Source organism: Artemia sp. Qi Xiang Cuo, chromosome 1 (genome assembly GCF_049724085.1).
Source record: "Artemia sp. Qi Xiang Cuo chromosome 1, ASM4972408v1, whole genome shotgun sequence".
NCBI classification, from domain to species: Eukaryota; Metazoa; Arthropoda; class Branchiopoda; order Anostraca; family Artemiidae; genus Artemia; species Artemia sp. Qi Xiang Cuo.
In genome coordinates, this window is record NC_142794.1 from 20,929,616 (window position 1) to 20,946,779 (window position 17,164).

The window sequence follows — 17,164 nt, forward strand, 5'->3', positions numbered from 1 at the left end:
TATTGACATAATCTTTTCAGGTAAAAAGAAAAAAATACTTGAAATCTTTTCTTTTTTTAAGACTTAATAGTTTGACCTGCTATTTGTATGCTGGAGAAAAATTTTCAGCAATTTTTAACAGCATAAACCCTTTTAAAAATCTGGACACAAATAGTAGTGTTCAATCTAGTTTCATACCTCCTCTAGTTCACATGAAATGGAAAACTTGATACCATTCGCCAAAAAATCTGTTTACTTTCTTTGATAGCTTGGAAACACTTATGCTATTTCGAGTTCGTTAAATTTCAAGAGCAGAAGTAGCCCCGAAAGTTTGGACATAATACCCTCAGTCGTTCCTGGGATACTGCTGAGATGCCTTATAGGGAATTAGAACTAACACAGTCCATTTTGATTCAATCTGAAGGCAACATTCAGTTTTAAACATAATGGGCAAATGGGAGGGTGGACGTGGGAGGGGGATTAGTTGTCCTCCAATCACTTTCGACTATTAAAAAGGGCATCAGACCTTTTATTTTCAATTGAATCAGCCCTTTTTGAAGTTACCACGACAACTCCTTCAATACGAAGTGCCCTGGGCTAAATAACAACAACAACAAAAAATAATACATTATGCCCACATCGATCTTTACTATAAAAATGCCAAGCCTTCCAATCACTTTGGACCATTAAAAAAGGCACTAGGCCTTTCGATTTCCAATCGAATGAGCCCTTTTTGAAACGACAACGCTTTCTAAAAGCGCCTTATATGCCCCCAGGGCATAAATTACAACCCTTGCCCTAAGGGTTGTTAGGGTGGTTGTCATCCTCTAGGACCTAATTTCCAGAACTTTCAACTACGTTAAACAAACCGACTAACTAAAAATTTTGATTGGATGTGTATGGGAAAATCATGAGGGTTAGAGGGGTATTAGGCACTCTCCAATCACTTTCAACTATTAAAAATGACATTAGCCCTTTCAATTTCCAATCAAATGAGCCCTTTTGAAGTTTCTACGACAACACTTTCAATAAAAACCTCATATGCCCAAGGGTATAACTTACAACCCTTTCCCTGAGGGCTCGAGGGGGTTGTCATTGTCAAAGACATAATTTCCAGAACTTTCTACTACGTTGAACAAAATGGCAATCGAAAAATTTTGATTGGATGTGTTTAGAGGAATGGTGGGCTTGAGAGGGGGGTTATTTTCCCTCCAATCACTTCGACTATTAAAAAGGGCACTAGCCCTCTCAATTTCCATATTGAATTAGCCCCTTTTGAAGTTTTACGACAACTCTATCTATAAAAACCTTAGATGCCCCCAGGGCAGAACTTACAACCTTTGCCCTTGGGACTCTAGGAGGTTTGTCATCCTTAAATACATAATTTCCAGAAATTTCAACTACGTTGAACATAAACTTTGATTGAAGGTCTTTGGGGAAACGTTGGGCGTGAGAGGGGGATTAATTACTCTCCACTCACTCTCGACTATTAAAAAGGGCAATTTCAATTTCCAATCAAATAAACCCTTTTTGAAATTTCTACAGCAACTTTCTATATAGACCTTATGTGCCCACAGGGCATAACTTACAACCCTTGCACTGAGGACTCTGAGGGGGTTATCATCCTATAAGACCTAATTTCCAGAACTTTCAACTACGTTGAACTAAATGGATATCTCAAAATTTTGAATGGATGTGTTTGGGAAAATGGTGGGCGTGAGAGGGGCGTTAGTCGCTCTTGAATCACGTTCAACTATTAAAAAAGGCACTAGCCCTTTCAGTTTCCAATTGAATGAGCCCTTTTGAAGTTTCCACGACAACGGTTTCAATAAAAACCTTATTTTCCCCCAGGGCATAACTTACAACCCTTGCCCTGAGGGCTCTGGGGGGGGGGTCTCGTCCTTAGAGACCTAATTTCCAAAACTTTCAACTACCTTGAATAAAATGGTTATCTAAAAATTTTGACTGGATGTGTTTGGAGAAAAGGTGGGCGTGAGAGGGGGGTTTGTTGCACTCAAATCACTTTCGACTATTAGAAAGGGCACTAGCCCTTTGAATTTCCTATCGAATGAGCTCTTTTTCAAGTTTCTACGACAAAGATTTTAATAAAAACCTTACATGCCCTCTGGGCATAACTTATAACCCTTGCCCTGAAGACTGTGGGTGGAGTGTCCTGCTCAAAGATATAGTTTCCAGAACTTTCAACTACATTGAACAAAATGGCTATCTCAAAATTTTGATTGGATATGTTTGGAGATATGGTGGGCGTGGAAGGGGTGTTAGCTGCCTTCCAATCACTCTCGGCTATTAAAAAGGGCACTAGTCATTTCAATTTCCAATCGAATGAGCCCTTTATGAAGTTTCTACGACAACACGTTCTATAAAAACCTAATATGCCCCCAGGGCATAACTGAAAACCCTTGCCCTGAGGGCTTTGAGGGGGGGGTGTCATCCTCGAGACCTATTTTCCAGAACTTAAAACTACGCTGCGTAGAACAAAATGGCTATCTCAAAATTTTGATTGGATGTGTTTGGGGAAAAGATGGGTGTGAGAGGGGGGTTAGTTGCCCTCCAATCACTTTCGAATCACTCTCGGCTATTAAAAAGGGCACTAGTCATTCAAATTTCCAATCGAATGAGCCCTTTATGAAGTTTCTGCGACAACACGTTCTATAAAAACCTAATATGTCCCCAGGGCATAACTGAAAACCCTTGCCCTGAGGGCTTGGGGGGGTGTCATCCTCGAGACCTATTTTCCAGAACTTAAAACTACGCTGAATAAAATGGATATCTCAAAATTTCGATTGGATATGTTTGTGGAAAAGGTGGGCGCGAGAGGGGGGGGGTAGTTGCTCTCCAATCACTTTTGAGTATTAAAAAGGACACTAGCCCTTTGAATTTCAAATCAAATGAGCCTTTTTTGAAGTTTCTACGACAACGCCTTCTATAAAAAACGTACATGCCCCCGGGGCATAACTTACAACCCTTGCCCTCAGGGCTGTAGGGGAGTGTCCTACTCAAAAACATATTTTCTATCTGGAAATCAACTACGCTGAACAAAACGGCTATCCCGATATTTTGATTGGATGTTTTCGGGAAATGGTTGGCATGGAAGGGATATTAGTGGCCTTCCAGTCACTTTCGACTATTAAAAAGGCACAAGCCACTCCAATTTCCAATTGAATGAGCTCTTTTTGAAGTTTCTACGACAACTTCTTCGATACTAAGTGCCCTGCTCTAAAGGAAAAAAATAATAAATAATATATTATGCCTTCGTCGTTCTTATATGCCCCCGGGGTATAACTTAAAACCCTTTCCCTGAGGATTGTGGGGGAGTGTCCTCCTCAAAAATATATTTTCTATCTGGAAATCAACTACGCTGAACAAAACGGCTATCCCAAAATTTTGATTGGATGTGTTTGGGGGAATGATGGGCGTGGGGGGGCTAGTTATCCTCCAATCACTTTCGACTATTAAAAAAGGCACTAGCGACTCCAATTTCCAATCGAATGAGCCCTTTTCAAAGTTTCTACGACAACTCCTTCGATACGAAGTGCCCTGGTATAGAAAAAAAAATAAACAATATATTGTGCCAACATCGTTCTTTACTTAGGCAGCGCGATTGCGCTGCCTATGATAGACCTCTATTACAACATAAATTTTATTTTTGTTAAGAATCCATTCATCTGTTGACCTTATATAGATTTATTATAGTGATAAATTAACATTTACAAGTTTAGTAAATAAAGTAAACTTTACTTTACATATTTCATTCTTAGGACAAAGGATACGGTATTGCTGTTTGTCATTACTTAAAATTTTCTAATTAGGAGGTAATGAGGTCAATTATATTCTCAAATTAGGTTCGACATCCAATCTCTGGAGACACTTATGTTTTAAAAAATCAAGGACATCAAAAAAGAAATACTGCTTATCCTTTGACCCGGCTTAGGTATAGTCATGTACATAGTCTCCAAAAAGTGGGGGACAACCGGGGCAGGTGCCCCGAGTATCGTGGCTAAGGGGCCCCGCGGCTAGGGGTTTCCAACTTTCATCAAGTTTTTCACATCTTCGGGTATCACCAACCCTACGAACGGCTCCGTTAATGCCGGAAAACCACAATTTGCTAAGATTTTTTTTTTCGGTTGTCTCAAAACTATGAAGTTAAAAGGGCAGCATCATATTTTCGTCAGTGTTGCCAGGTTGAACCGTGAAAACAAATAAACAAGATTAGTTAATTAAATTTGAGAAACGCTTATCGGTCGTAAGAAAACGCTTTTCGGTTCAAGTATTCATTATCTGTTCATCCCCAAAAATAACTAAAACTTCAAGGCAAACCTTAAAGTATTCGGTGGTATATGTAATTTGCTGATTTTTCACCCACGTTTTTCTTTTTTAAATTTGGCTCCTGTTACTGCTAAACACTGCATAACTACTTCTGGCAACCTTTTTCATTGAAAATTGAATTACATTTTTTTCTAACTTTGCGACATTCATTTTCTCTTTTCTTAGTTTCTGAAGTATACCAGGGCTGAGAACGTTGCTTATCTTTCATTGGTGGTCGTAGGAGGCTTTAAAATTGCATCCCTTCTCCGCTTTTGCTTCCATACTCCTTGAAAGTGCAACTAAAAGTTATTTAGCAGGTCTTTGAAACTTTTTTTTCCAGATGGGTGCCACGCTAGGTTCCAATTAAATGGTAAACTTCATTTCCACTGAGATTATTTTTTTTTCCTTTCAATTTTGACGGAAAAAAATGTTCAATAATTGAAAATGGTTGAATTGAAACTGAACGTACATAATGTTTCAAGATTTAAAATTTCCTTTTGAAAGTCGTTAATTTTTTCACAGTCATTTTGTTCATCGACGCAGAAACTTTTTGCAATGTTCGGAATTTATTTAAATCAAAGGATCACAAATTTATATCTAAATCATTGAATATAGCAAATTTTGTCGTACAAATAAGCTACTTTTATTAGCCACTTAAAACTGTTAAATCTACCCTTAAATGGAGAAATTAATCTTTTTAGAGGGTGGGTGTTAATTCATAAATAATACATCTTCGTCTTTCAGCTCAAACGGACTTTGCAAAACCTTCGATTTTGTGTTATAAATTTTCGCTAGTAAATAGTAGCAAATTATTCTTAATAACAGTCTTACTGGAATATTCTATTGTAATGTCTGCAATTTCCTGAAAAAAAAATGAAAGTGTTCCTATATATAGGAGTAAGACTTCATTTCATAAAAATGTTTGTAAAGTACGCTGCTGAAAGCTGCTGCTGCTGTAACCCAAAAGAGGTTGATACCAAATCCATACCCAGCTCTTTCAACATGGGCACGCTGGACGGGCTGGTTCTGTCATCACCTTTTCCTAAAATCACTTGTGTCTCAAAATACTTAGAGGTAGACATTACCGCATGGGTGGGCCTTTGGTTCCATTCCCCTCCCCCCCCCACCAAACAAAATAAAAGAAACAAGATTTTGCCAATCAAAATCCTATAAACACCACACGCCTCTGTGTGTGCCTGCTTAGAACTTTCTCCAAAGGAAGGTATCTCCTTTTCTCGTTCACAGACGAGTTTAAAAATGAAATAAAATTAATGAAGTAAATGCAAAACAAATTAAAGAAAAGTTTCGTATTGGAGTAAAATCACTTAATGTTAGAACCAAAATTGTTGTTTAAAGTTGAGCGGCTCATAAGCACTTTTCTGCACTTTCAGTCTGGTTTGGATTTTGTGCTTTGTAGCTTCATGCCTTTTTAATCACAAGTCAAGTGAGGAGAATATCTCATCATTAAAAAAAATAAATAAAAAAAACAAGTTTTTTCAACTGAAATTAAGGAGCAACGTTAAAATTTAAAACGAACAGAAATTGGTACGCATATGAAGGGGGTTGCCCCCTCCTCAGCACTTCGCTCTTTACGCTAAAGTTTTTTTAGTACTTTTGAAAAACCTTCTTATTGTTCTAATTAAATGATCTATGTGTTCCAGGAGTCGTTCTTAAAGAATTGGGACAAAATTCAAACTTTAGCGTTAGAAGCGAGGTGTAGAGGACGGGGCATACCCCTTCAAATACGTACAAATTTTTGTTCGTTTTAAGTTTTAATGTTGCTCCTTACTTTCAGTTGAAAAAAACTTCTTTTTTAATTTAATTTCTGATCGTTTTGAAATAATGCCAGATTCAATAGACAATTCAATCTTGGTGAAAGTTTATTCCAGACAATTACCCTTAACATCTACTCGCGTAAAATTGAGACGGAAAAGAGAAAGCAAGACATGTAAAAAGGATTTTATGTAGGAATTGTGGCAAATTCCCCCACTGTAAAATTTCCCCTGAAAATTTCTCCCCTTTTAAACTTCTTTCCCAATACAAAACTCTTCCGTGGAAAACCCCCCAGAAGATCATCCTCCTCCATCCAAAAATGTATGCATACTTCCCAATAACAAATGCTATACGACCCATACGTAAACAATGGGCAAATTTTTAATTTAAGGGTCTTTCCCCTGGGGCTGTGGGGGGTCTTGTTATGTCCAAAGGCATAGTCATTAGGCCTTTCAACTATGACAAACAAAATGGATATCTCAAAATTTTGATCGAACAATTTTGGTAAAAATGGGCAGGGGAGGGGGCCTAGTTGCCCTCCAATCTTTTTGTCCCTTAAAAAGGGCACAAGAACTTTTAGTTTCCGTTCGAATAAGACCTTTCCAAATATCATAGGACCCATGGGTCGATACGATCACCCCTGGGAAAAAAAAATTAACTCATCCGTGATCTTTCTGCATATAGGTGATCGTTCCACTTTTTTGCGTATAGGAGGTTGAAACCTCTGCAATAAGCTTCTCTGATATGCTGAATCTAATGGTGTGATTTTCAGTAACATTCTTCAAATTTTAAGGGGTGTTTCCTCCCCTTTTTGGAAAATAAGGCAAATTTTCTCAGGATCGTAGCCTTAGATGGTTTCAGCCACTAAATTTAATGAAACTGATATAATCGGAATAGGATAATGAGCAAATCAGGAAACTTTTCTCAGGCTCATAACTCTTGATGGGTAAAACTAAACTTGATGAAACTTATATATTTAAAAATCAGCATAAAAATACGATTCTTTTGATGTATCTATTGGCATCGAAATTCCTTTTTTTAGAGTTTTGGTTACTATTGAGCCGTGTCGCTCCTTAATTACAGTTTATTACCACGAACTGTTTGAAAAGAACTAGATCAATTAGATCATTTCAATACAGATTCGCCTAAGAGGATAACCTAACTGAACTGTTGTTATGATGAAATTTGCTTTTGGATTTAAATTGCCTGTAACTCTGTCAATGAACTTTGATCAGAGCGACCTATTATGGCGCCAATAAATATTATTGTTCTTTTTTCAAAAATAACTATCTTGGTTACCAGGCTTCATTATTTGAATGGCTTTTTGAAAAATAGTCGCTCATACAAACAACAAAAGATATTAAATTAAAACCAGGAATTATTTTATGGCAGTGAAATTTATACGAAACTAAATTAATATTTGGTACTTATGTACTATCTGGAACACACGCGCTATATTATATAGGGAAAATGCGGGTTTCTTTCGAAAAGGGTTTCTGTCAATAGAGAAATGGATTGCAAAGCGTCGTTTGTCATTGCGTTTACAATATTTAAACTATTGTTTTTTGGGGTTTAGGGGGGAAAAGGTACCTAGGTTAGGTTACGTATTTAATATATGCTATGCTTTACCCCCGTCCCCCCTAATATGCAAATACATAGCCGAAATTTGTTTCTTAACTATTATATTTTTATCCTATTTTGTTTTATTTCATTAGCATTAACCAAACTTCACTTCTCATGTCTGTTCCAGATAGTACATAACACAGTATAAAGATAATTAAACTGTATAAAGATAATTAGACTGGATAATTAGACTGTATACACTGTATAAATCTAATATTTATATACTGTGGTACATAAGTACCGAATATTTTGGCTTTAAATCTAAGTGCCGTCTTCAGGAAAACAAAGGAATATAAATATAATATATGATGTAAAATAATACAGAATATAACATAAAATTAAACTTACAATAAAGTACATGAAAATTTAAATTATAACAAACAAATTTCAAACTAAAAAAGACATAGGCATAAAAACATAGAAACAGCAAAGGAAATTACAATGAGGAATTATTTTAGTGCAGTGAAATTTAGACGAAATTAAATAAATATTTCGGTTTTACATCTATGAACCGTCTTCAGCAAAATAAATATAAGACCAGACTTACAATAAAATGCATGAAAATTAAAAATAAAACCAACAAGCAGACCCAACATCATTACTTAAACCAAGTTCAGCCAGGACTAAAAAACAAACACGAAACAAGGCAATTAATTGAAATAAAAAAAAAACAGGACAAAGTTTTTAATGCCAGTTGTTTACGTGTTTTTTTGTAAGTTTAATTTTATATGAATTTATTCATTTTGCTGAAGACGGTTTTTTATATAGAGCCGAAACATTCATTGAGTTTCGTCTAAATTTTACTGTCTGAAAATAATTCCTTTTTTTATTATATAATGGAATAACAGTGTGGTCTTAGTCATTATTTATCATACCCAAACGTTATGTTATCAAGCCTTGTATTACACTATATATCAAACGTTATATTACGTCGTTATTAACTTTATATAAGGTATTCAAAATTGAGGAAAAGGTTCCACGGTTGTTCAATGAAAAGCCTTCTATAGTAGAAATTTAACGCTATTTGCTAAAGGTATATATTGCATAACCTCTTTTAAGACATCATTAAAAAGAAAAAAAATTAGTTAAAAATATCAGTCCGTATTTACAATTATCGACTTCAAGAAGTCTAAAAAAAACTCTGGTGAAAGTTAAATTCCGTTTGTGAAATATATACTTGTGGTAGGGTATTACAATGCATAGCCTCATAATCAGTAACCCCACAAAACCTTGAAGCAAGGCCGTATCCAGGGGGTAGGGTAAATGAATATAAAAAAAATTTGGTGTGTTTTATAAAGTTTTTCTTCCGTGCTATTTTCTAAGAATGTTGGACAAATCCTGTGTTTCGTTAGGAATTACTTATTAATTATTATTAAAGTTTAAAATAATTAAGGAACAGTTAATAAATTAAATCTTCAACTCCATATCTGTAATTATCTTCACACAAGACCCTTAAATACCAACTTCAATAGAAATCAAACACACTTCGTGAAATTTGTGCTTTCTTTGTTTTTGTTTAAGATAATCATATTACAATCTTATTGATTTTTAATTACCAACATTCGCTACATCAATTACTAACGTGATTACCAATCATTTACAAACGTACTGGAATGAAACCTAAATGACCGTGACTTGTGAGTCGAAAGAGGTACTACACGTCTAAAAGTACGGCCCAAGAGTCTCATTTATGAAACTCTAACTATACAGACTAAATCGTTCCATGATTTAAGCTGGTATACCATTCTATTTCATTCTATGGAATCATTTTATTTCAGCTTTCATTAAAATTTTCATCTTTTATTAAAATGTATATATGAATATGAAGCCTTGTTTAAAAATGACTCATATTGTAATCTTAAATAATTCTACTGTTTTAAGATTTTTAGAGTTTAGTATTTGATTTACGGGGGAATAACGATCCAAGAATCATAGAGTGACTACTTTTAATGATCAATGTGGTTAAAAATCTTCTAGAATCGTATCCTAAATGACCAAGGAATGATTGCGAGAAAAAAAAAGGTACAACCGAATTGTGTAAAGTTGGGAGGGGGTTAAAGTCTTTGACGCAATAATCCTACTTTAGACCCTCCAAATATTCACATTACTTACCTAGCATGCTTCTAATCTATACAATAAATAATATATCATCATGTATGCTGAAATATTTCTATGTAATACCATTGTTTTCCATGAGCTATTTGGACAATCTTGATTTTTCAAACAGTTCATGATGACGAATTGTAAGTAAGGAGAGACTCGGCTCAATAGTAACCGAAATTCTAAAAAATTCAATGTCAAGAGATTTTTTAAGAGAATTGGCTTTTTATGCTGGTTCCAAACACGTAAGATTCATTAAGTTCGGGAAATATCCCCAAAAAGTCAAGGAATCTTAATGAGAATTGCACCACCAGATTCAGCGTATTAGAAAACTAATGTAGAGGTTTCAAGCTCCCATAAGGGATCAAAAGGATTGGAGTGCAACTAGAACTCCTCTCAAATCCCTTGTTTGCCCAAAAGTCGCCTGGTCAAAATTTTTGAGATAGCTGTTGAGTCGAAGATCCTATAGTTTTTCCTTTTGGCATAAAATGACCCCCCCCAACCCACGGGGAAAGGGCTGTAAGCTATGAAACTTGCCCATTGCTTACGCATCGAATTTGTTACTGCTGAGCATACAGACATATTTGAGGGGAGTTTTTAGGGCTGGAGACGGGATTTAATATGGGAAGAACTTTCCATGGGAGGGAGTTTCCTGGTGTAAACTTTTCAGGGTAATTTTATATTGGGGGAATTTGCTAGATTTACTATACTTTTTCTATGTCTTACTTTCTCTTTGCCAACTCAATTGTACGTGTGGGGATGTTTTGAGGGAAATTTGCAATGGGGTTAGAAATGTCTGAAAGATTATTTGTGGGAGAGGGGGGAATTTTCTGAAGGAGTAACTCTCCACTGGGAATGGAGATTTCCGTGAAAATTTTCCACAGAGGGAGGAATTTCTGGTGTGATTAAAAAAAAAAGTATCATAAATTAACGTTTTTTTTTCAAATGAAAGTAAGCTAAGGAGAATTTTTCAGGTGGAATCGCCCGCAATAAATCTTCTGGGGGGGATTATCATCGAGGTTGGAATTCCTTGAGGTGAATTTTCTGGGGGAGAGGTAATTTGCGTGGGTTTAACTTTCGAGGGAGGATTATTTCTGAGGGGGAGGGACTCTTAAGTGGAGGGAATCCGATCATTTGAAAAATGACCGGAAATTAAATAAACAAAACAAGTATTTCAACTGAAAGTAAGAAGCAATATCAAAACTTAAAACGAACAAAAATTATTCCGAACATGAGGGAGTTGCCCCCCCCCCCGCTCCCTCATGTTCGCTCTTTACGCTAAAGTTTGACTTTAGTTCCACTTGTGTAAGAGCGACTCCTGAAACACATGGGCCGTCTATTTAGAATAAGAAGGTATTTTTTAAATACTAACAAGCTTAGAAATCTTAGAGTTTTGATTACTGTAAGCATGAGTCGTTCCTTACTTACAGTTTGTTACTACGAAGTGTTTGAAAATTGGGTATTTTTTAGATTGTGTGCCTTATCACTTGATCAATCAAGACCATTCCTTAAATGCACAGTTACAAGTCGAAAAAAGGTGCAACTTTTATAGTGGGGATATATTTATAGTCCCCCATATTTTATAGAAATATGGGGGAGGTTCTTAGCTCCAATAGATGTATAAACCAAAATGTGTGCATGATTCTGATTTCAGCAAGGTTTAGTGAAATTTATTTATGAAGCCTTTGTTATAAAAAGGGCTATGTTTATGTTTTGGTGCCTTATCACCTGATCACTTAAGGCCGTTCCCTGAATGACCCCCGAGCAACCACCAGTCGAAAGTGATGCAACAAGTTCATCCATATGTATAAAGTTTTTTAGGAGGTCTTGGGCCCTTATTATACTACCTAAATAATCTTTGTGTTACCACGAATTGGAACAAGTAGATTATGTCCAAACTTGTGAATTTCCCGAGAAAGGAAAATCCAGCGATACTTTGATTGGGTAAAAGATCAAACACCATGTTCAAAATATGCAAGTGTCGTTTATTGATTTTCGGCATCATTTAAGGTTACTTCTTAAAAGAGAGACTGCATAATTACAAGTCAAAAGGAGGTGCAACTTCTTTATGCTGATGAAATTTGGTGAGGAGTCTGGGCCCTAGTTCCCTGCGATTGCAGAGACTGAAATTTGTGCGTAATTCTCAATGCAGCAACTACTACTATTGCTACTAACAACTCACTGTAACACCAAGCCGCCTGAGGCCAGCCCTTGATTATCTTTCTATCTGATCTGAGGTTCTAGGGCTATAATGAGCGAAAGTTTGAGACGACTAGGGCATATTCTGCTGATGAAGAATGACAGATTGCCAAAGATTGTCATTTTCGGCCAACCGTCTAGGCCTAAATGAAATTAGGTTGTCCACGGATGGGGTGGAAGGATATCATACAGAAAGATTTAAGGGAAATGGGAACTTTCTGGGAAGATGTAAAAAGAAAGTGTTTTAATAGATTAGGATGGAGGAGGAGCGTGCCTAGCTGCGTTGGCCTCAGACAGCTTGGTGCTGTGGTGAGTTGTTAGTAGCAATAGTAGTTGTAGTATTTTTATGATTTCCCCTGCTTAGGATCCCTTTCTTAGTGAGTTATATCTTCCTATTTGATACTATGTTCTTCGATAACCTTTGCCATGGTCCTTGGGACAAATTCCATCAAAATAGTCCTTTTTGACTGGGCTATGACACAACCCTTTTTTTACTCCTGATTAGTTAAAAAAACATTTTCCACAAAATAAGTTTTTCAAAAAAAGTAAAGAACTCCATTAAACCAAAATAAACAAAAATAGAATTAAACAATCTAACAAGCATACAACTGCCACAAATCAGTATCAATAAATAAATAAAACCCAAAACAAACAGAAATTAAAATAAACAACAGTCAAACTCAAAACGAGCAGAAATTAATATGAGTAGGGTTCTAAGCCCATATGCTTTCTAAAAGCCAGAATATAATATGTACTTTACTGAAAAAAATCAAATGAATTTGCTGCAAAAAATGTGCGTTGTCAGTTTAATATACATATGCTCACATTTATTCTTTAAAATATTATTAATTTTTGATTTATTTAAGTTATAAAAGTGAAAAAATTTAAAAGAAGTTTTAGGAGCGGAGGCAAAACCTGTTTAGTCCTTTCCCCTTTCTCTAGCACAAAATTTGAAGTATCGTTTAATTGAAAATCTTTTCTCTCGAAAATATAAAGTCTCAAACTTATCAAGTGCACCGACAATTACTGGGAAGGTGAGTTTAATCTGGTTAGACTGGGATATTAGTCTGGGCTATTGGGTCGATTTGTTTCAAATCGGAGAGACCTTCGGTTCAAAGATCCAGTGAAGTGTTGCAGAAGCTATGACCCATGGGTCATATTTGAGGAGCAGCACTTGTCACAATATTCTACAAATGAACAGATGAATGTTCCGTTTCACTTTTGGAGTTTTCCATGGTAATGGGTAATTCCATAAATAGGCTACATGTCCACGAGGCAGCTACAAAGCGGGTAGATTAAAGACCATTCTCTACGTATCCTTGTATCCACAGCCATTAAATACTTACCAACGTAGCGTACTTGATAATTTCCATCTGCTATGGATCGTTTGTAAAACTATTGGATTGTGGATGCAAAAATACATGTGAACCAAAAAAAAGGTATCAAGCCAAAAAATGTAATTCAAACTTTCAAAATATCAATTCTAGATCCAAATCTTCTATAATATAATGAGATTAAACTCGAACCCCTGAAGACTTGACTAACCCCCTGGCTGCTAATCCGTACCACAGTTAATGAGACTTAACGGAGTATAGTCCTTTCCTCACATAGGTCTGACCGAGGATGGAGTCAGAACCCCTAACAATACCTATTGACCAGGTTTTTTTTAATGAGTTTCACCATGAAGCCTAGTGACTAGGCTATTAACAAAATAGTATTGACACCCATAATCCTCCTGTAAACAGACATCGAATTTAGTGTAGACATTAAGAAGGCAAAACCGTGAGCCTATTTTAACTTCCTACCAAGTTGGGTGAGGATTCGACTCCCTTTCTGGTAGATAGATTATGACATGGTTTTAGATACCCCTTTCCTAGAAGATGAAATGGTCTCATGACGGTTAGATGTGATGATAAAAGGCATTAAGGCCTAAGTAGCGGCCATTTATGAAATTCTACTATTAAGCCAGGACCGTGCCTAAGCCTTGGGGGATTTTCAAGCCAATTTAAGGAGCTGGTTGAATCTGTTCTTGGAGAAATGGAAAACTAATGCATTTTTATCAGGGTATAAGAGTTGGACGTTTTGCTTGTTTTCGTGACATTAACCTTGAAATCCGTCTTTGGGAATTTCACATACCAGCTCCATTGATTTAGTTTCGGCAATGTGACAGTATAAACTTCAAATGTTGATTGAAAGAGAATTGTCTTACAAGAGTCTACGCCCTGTCTAAGGGGCTAGACTAACTGATCAGAATTAAATGGCGTTATACAACAGCGTTATCTGCAAAATATAAGGAGATAATGAGGAATTTCCTGAAGACAGTGAATAAAATTTAATGTACAGCCTAAGCAAATATTTCGGCTATATAACCAACAGCCATCTTCAGAGAAATGTTCTGTAAAATAAAGAAGATAAACTATTTCAAACTCATATTTGCAGTCCTTTGCCTTCTGATCTTTCTGTCAATCGTTTCAATATGTTTTGTATCTTGTTCATTGTGTTTTATCTTCTTTCCTTGCTTGAAGAAATAATGGTAAATTGTGCCTGGCGATATCAAAACTAATTGTACAGTTTATTGGCTGAAAAAACTTGTCACGTATCCAAATAATATTGACAATATTGTTCCTATTGCTCTTTATACCTTCCACATAACTCGGCTACTTGAGCGTTTTACTTCCAAGTTTTTACTTAATTCTACGAGACTTAGTTTTTCTGCTAAAGAATTTATTATTCTTCTTACAAATGATAAACTTTGACTTTTCTTGAAGCCTACATTTTGCCATTCTATTTGAATTTGACATTAATAGTGTCTGTCTAAGGAAGCACTTCCTAGATATATTTTGGAATTCTGAGAATTCATGGACTCGTAGTTTATTTATATCACGCCATCTGTTTTAGCGGTTTTGAGATGCCTCTATTTATTATCAAGAGCACATTGAAAATTCGTTTCTGCCAGTCCCCTTTTACTTTGCCATCACCAGTTGTAATACAGCTCATGTAATTAATTTATGTAAGCAGAGATAAACAGTATAGTTTAAAATTAAAAATATGGTCTCTGTAAAAAAAAAAAAAATTTTTTTTATTATTGGCTGTAAAGCGTAAGTAAGCATCGAGAGTTTTTCAGATCAAAATACCGTAGCCTCTGCAGCTCACGTTTTTGAGAAATTCTTAATTTACCAAATTTAACTTTTGCAAGATACGCTATTTTGAAAGTTTCCATTTTAGTAACTTTTATTTTTAATGTCAAACGTTTTATTAAGAGTACGCTATTGTGATGTCCAAAAAAGCTTCATTTGCTCTAGAGCCTAGCACTGATCAACGACAGTAATGAATTGAGAGGACTCATACAAACTAGCAAGTTGGCTTTGGAAATACGAAATGCGTTAAGTGACATTTTCAAAAATGTTCAGAAGGAGCAAAACACTATTTTGGAAAGTATGCCTCCATATCTCTTTCGAGCTCCAATAGTGTCTTTCTGCCCATCTCATGGTGGGCTTTATGTGACAATTTTCGTGACTGCAGAAGAGTCGTGCACCTAACGCTTTTTGGTCTGCAAATCTGGTCAAAATTGTTTGTGACGTGTTTTAACTGGATTATAAAATTCAAAATATTTTGAAAAGGAGATGAGGTACGTGCATTCTGACAAAATCAATTGATCGGGCGTGCCTGATTTAAGTAGAACCAATTTGTAACTCATTTTTGACTGATATGTCACAAAAGACCTATCGTATTTCCACAGCCAAAGTAACACTGATCTATCCAAGAATCAACCGGTAAAAATCAGATTATTCCATTATTATTTTAGCCAATACTATAATGGTAGGGGGGACATAATAACCGTCACCATCCAAAATGGACTTGGCTGGGATGCCAAGATTGGCTAATATCAAGTTCTCAAGATGTGAATCTGTCTCAAGCTTGCTCAATCAGCATACTAAGACAGAATTCGTTGGAAATTTTACCTCTAACTTGTAATTTTGAAGAAGAGAATTAGCCTGTTGCGCCGGCTGTACAAATTACTGCATAATATCAGACCATAAACTAGATTTTTAATGAGCAACTTCGGACTAGTTTCCATTGTTTCACCATCATCAACAATTTCGAAATTATTTTTGAAGAATCTTACACATGGAAGCAAATACTTTGAAGAAATGTACATTTTTCTCTAAAGAAAGGTCGATTTATTAAGTTTAGTCTCCGTTTCTAACGTTTAATTACCGTTCCTGATGTTTAATATACCAATTTTCCCATGATCTTTTTCATAAAATTCACGTTACCAGTGATGATGATGACGGAAAGTAGGATTGTAGCAAGTAGCCCACTCTTTATCAGAGAAATAGTATATTTGTAATTAGAAAGCCTATTAACGTTTATTGACACACACATTACTTTAATGGATTAATAGGCCAATAAATCTATTCACAGAACCGAGATTTAGCTAAAACCGGGCCTAATCATAATAAGATTTATCTCAAGGCCACATTTTAGTCATAGGCCAATAAGTCTATTCACAGAACCGATATTTAACTAAAACCGGGCCTAATCATAATAAGATTTATCTCAAGGCCACATTTTAGTCATATTTGTTGATAAAAAAAACTTACATATGACAAACTTACAGCGTTAATTATGTATTCTGTTCACAGTTTTTGTGAATGGGTCAATGTTCAAGTTTCAAGCATAATGTTTTTGATTGACTAATCAGAAGGGAGATTTAAGGCACAATTTACTGAATCTTCAAATAACGAAAGCCTAGAACGGCAGTTTTTTTTTATCTGCAAGATGAGTTTTTAAAATTTGTTCGTGTAAGTGACGTTAATACCAAAGAAAATACATGTTATTCATAAATATTGGTTTTACGAATAACATAGGTATGGTCATGATGTAGCTAAGAAATTTCAGAAGGGGATCAAAAAGGTAACCTTGCCCCCTGCGAACGGCCTTGGGCAGGTTTACGGTGCAGTTCAAACGTTACATAACTCGGCTAGTGCTGAGTAATTCAGATAAAAAAGGTTTCCCAGCCTTATGGCAGCTGAGATGGAACTCTGGGTCATAAGCTCTTGAGATTGATTCTTTTTTTTTCCTTTCGAGTGTAAATTTGAATAAATATTCACCCACCACATTCATAAACACACAACCCTGAAGGAATTTTACCTTTTTAATG

The 17,164-nt window shown here is 35.7% G+C and overlaps 1 protein-coding gene across 1 annotated transcript in view; it reads left to right on the forward strand.

Annotated features, from left to right (window-relative positions):
- The window catches only part of LOC148956107 (6-phosphofructo-2-kinase/fructose-2,6-bisphosphatase-like), a 121,768-nt gene that overhangs the window by 12,116 nt on the left and 92,488 nt on the right, over positions 1 to 17,164 (forward strand). The gene's annotated exons all lie outside the window — the stretch shown is intronic.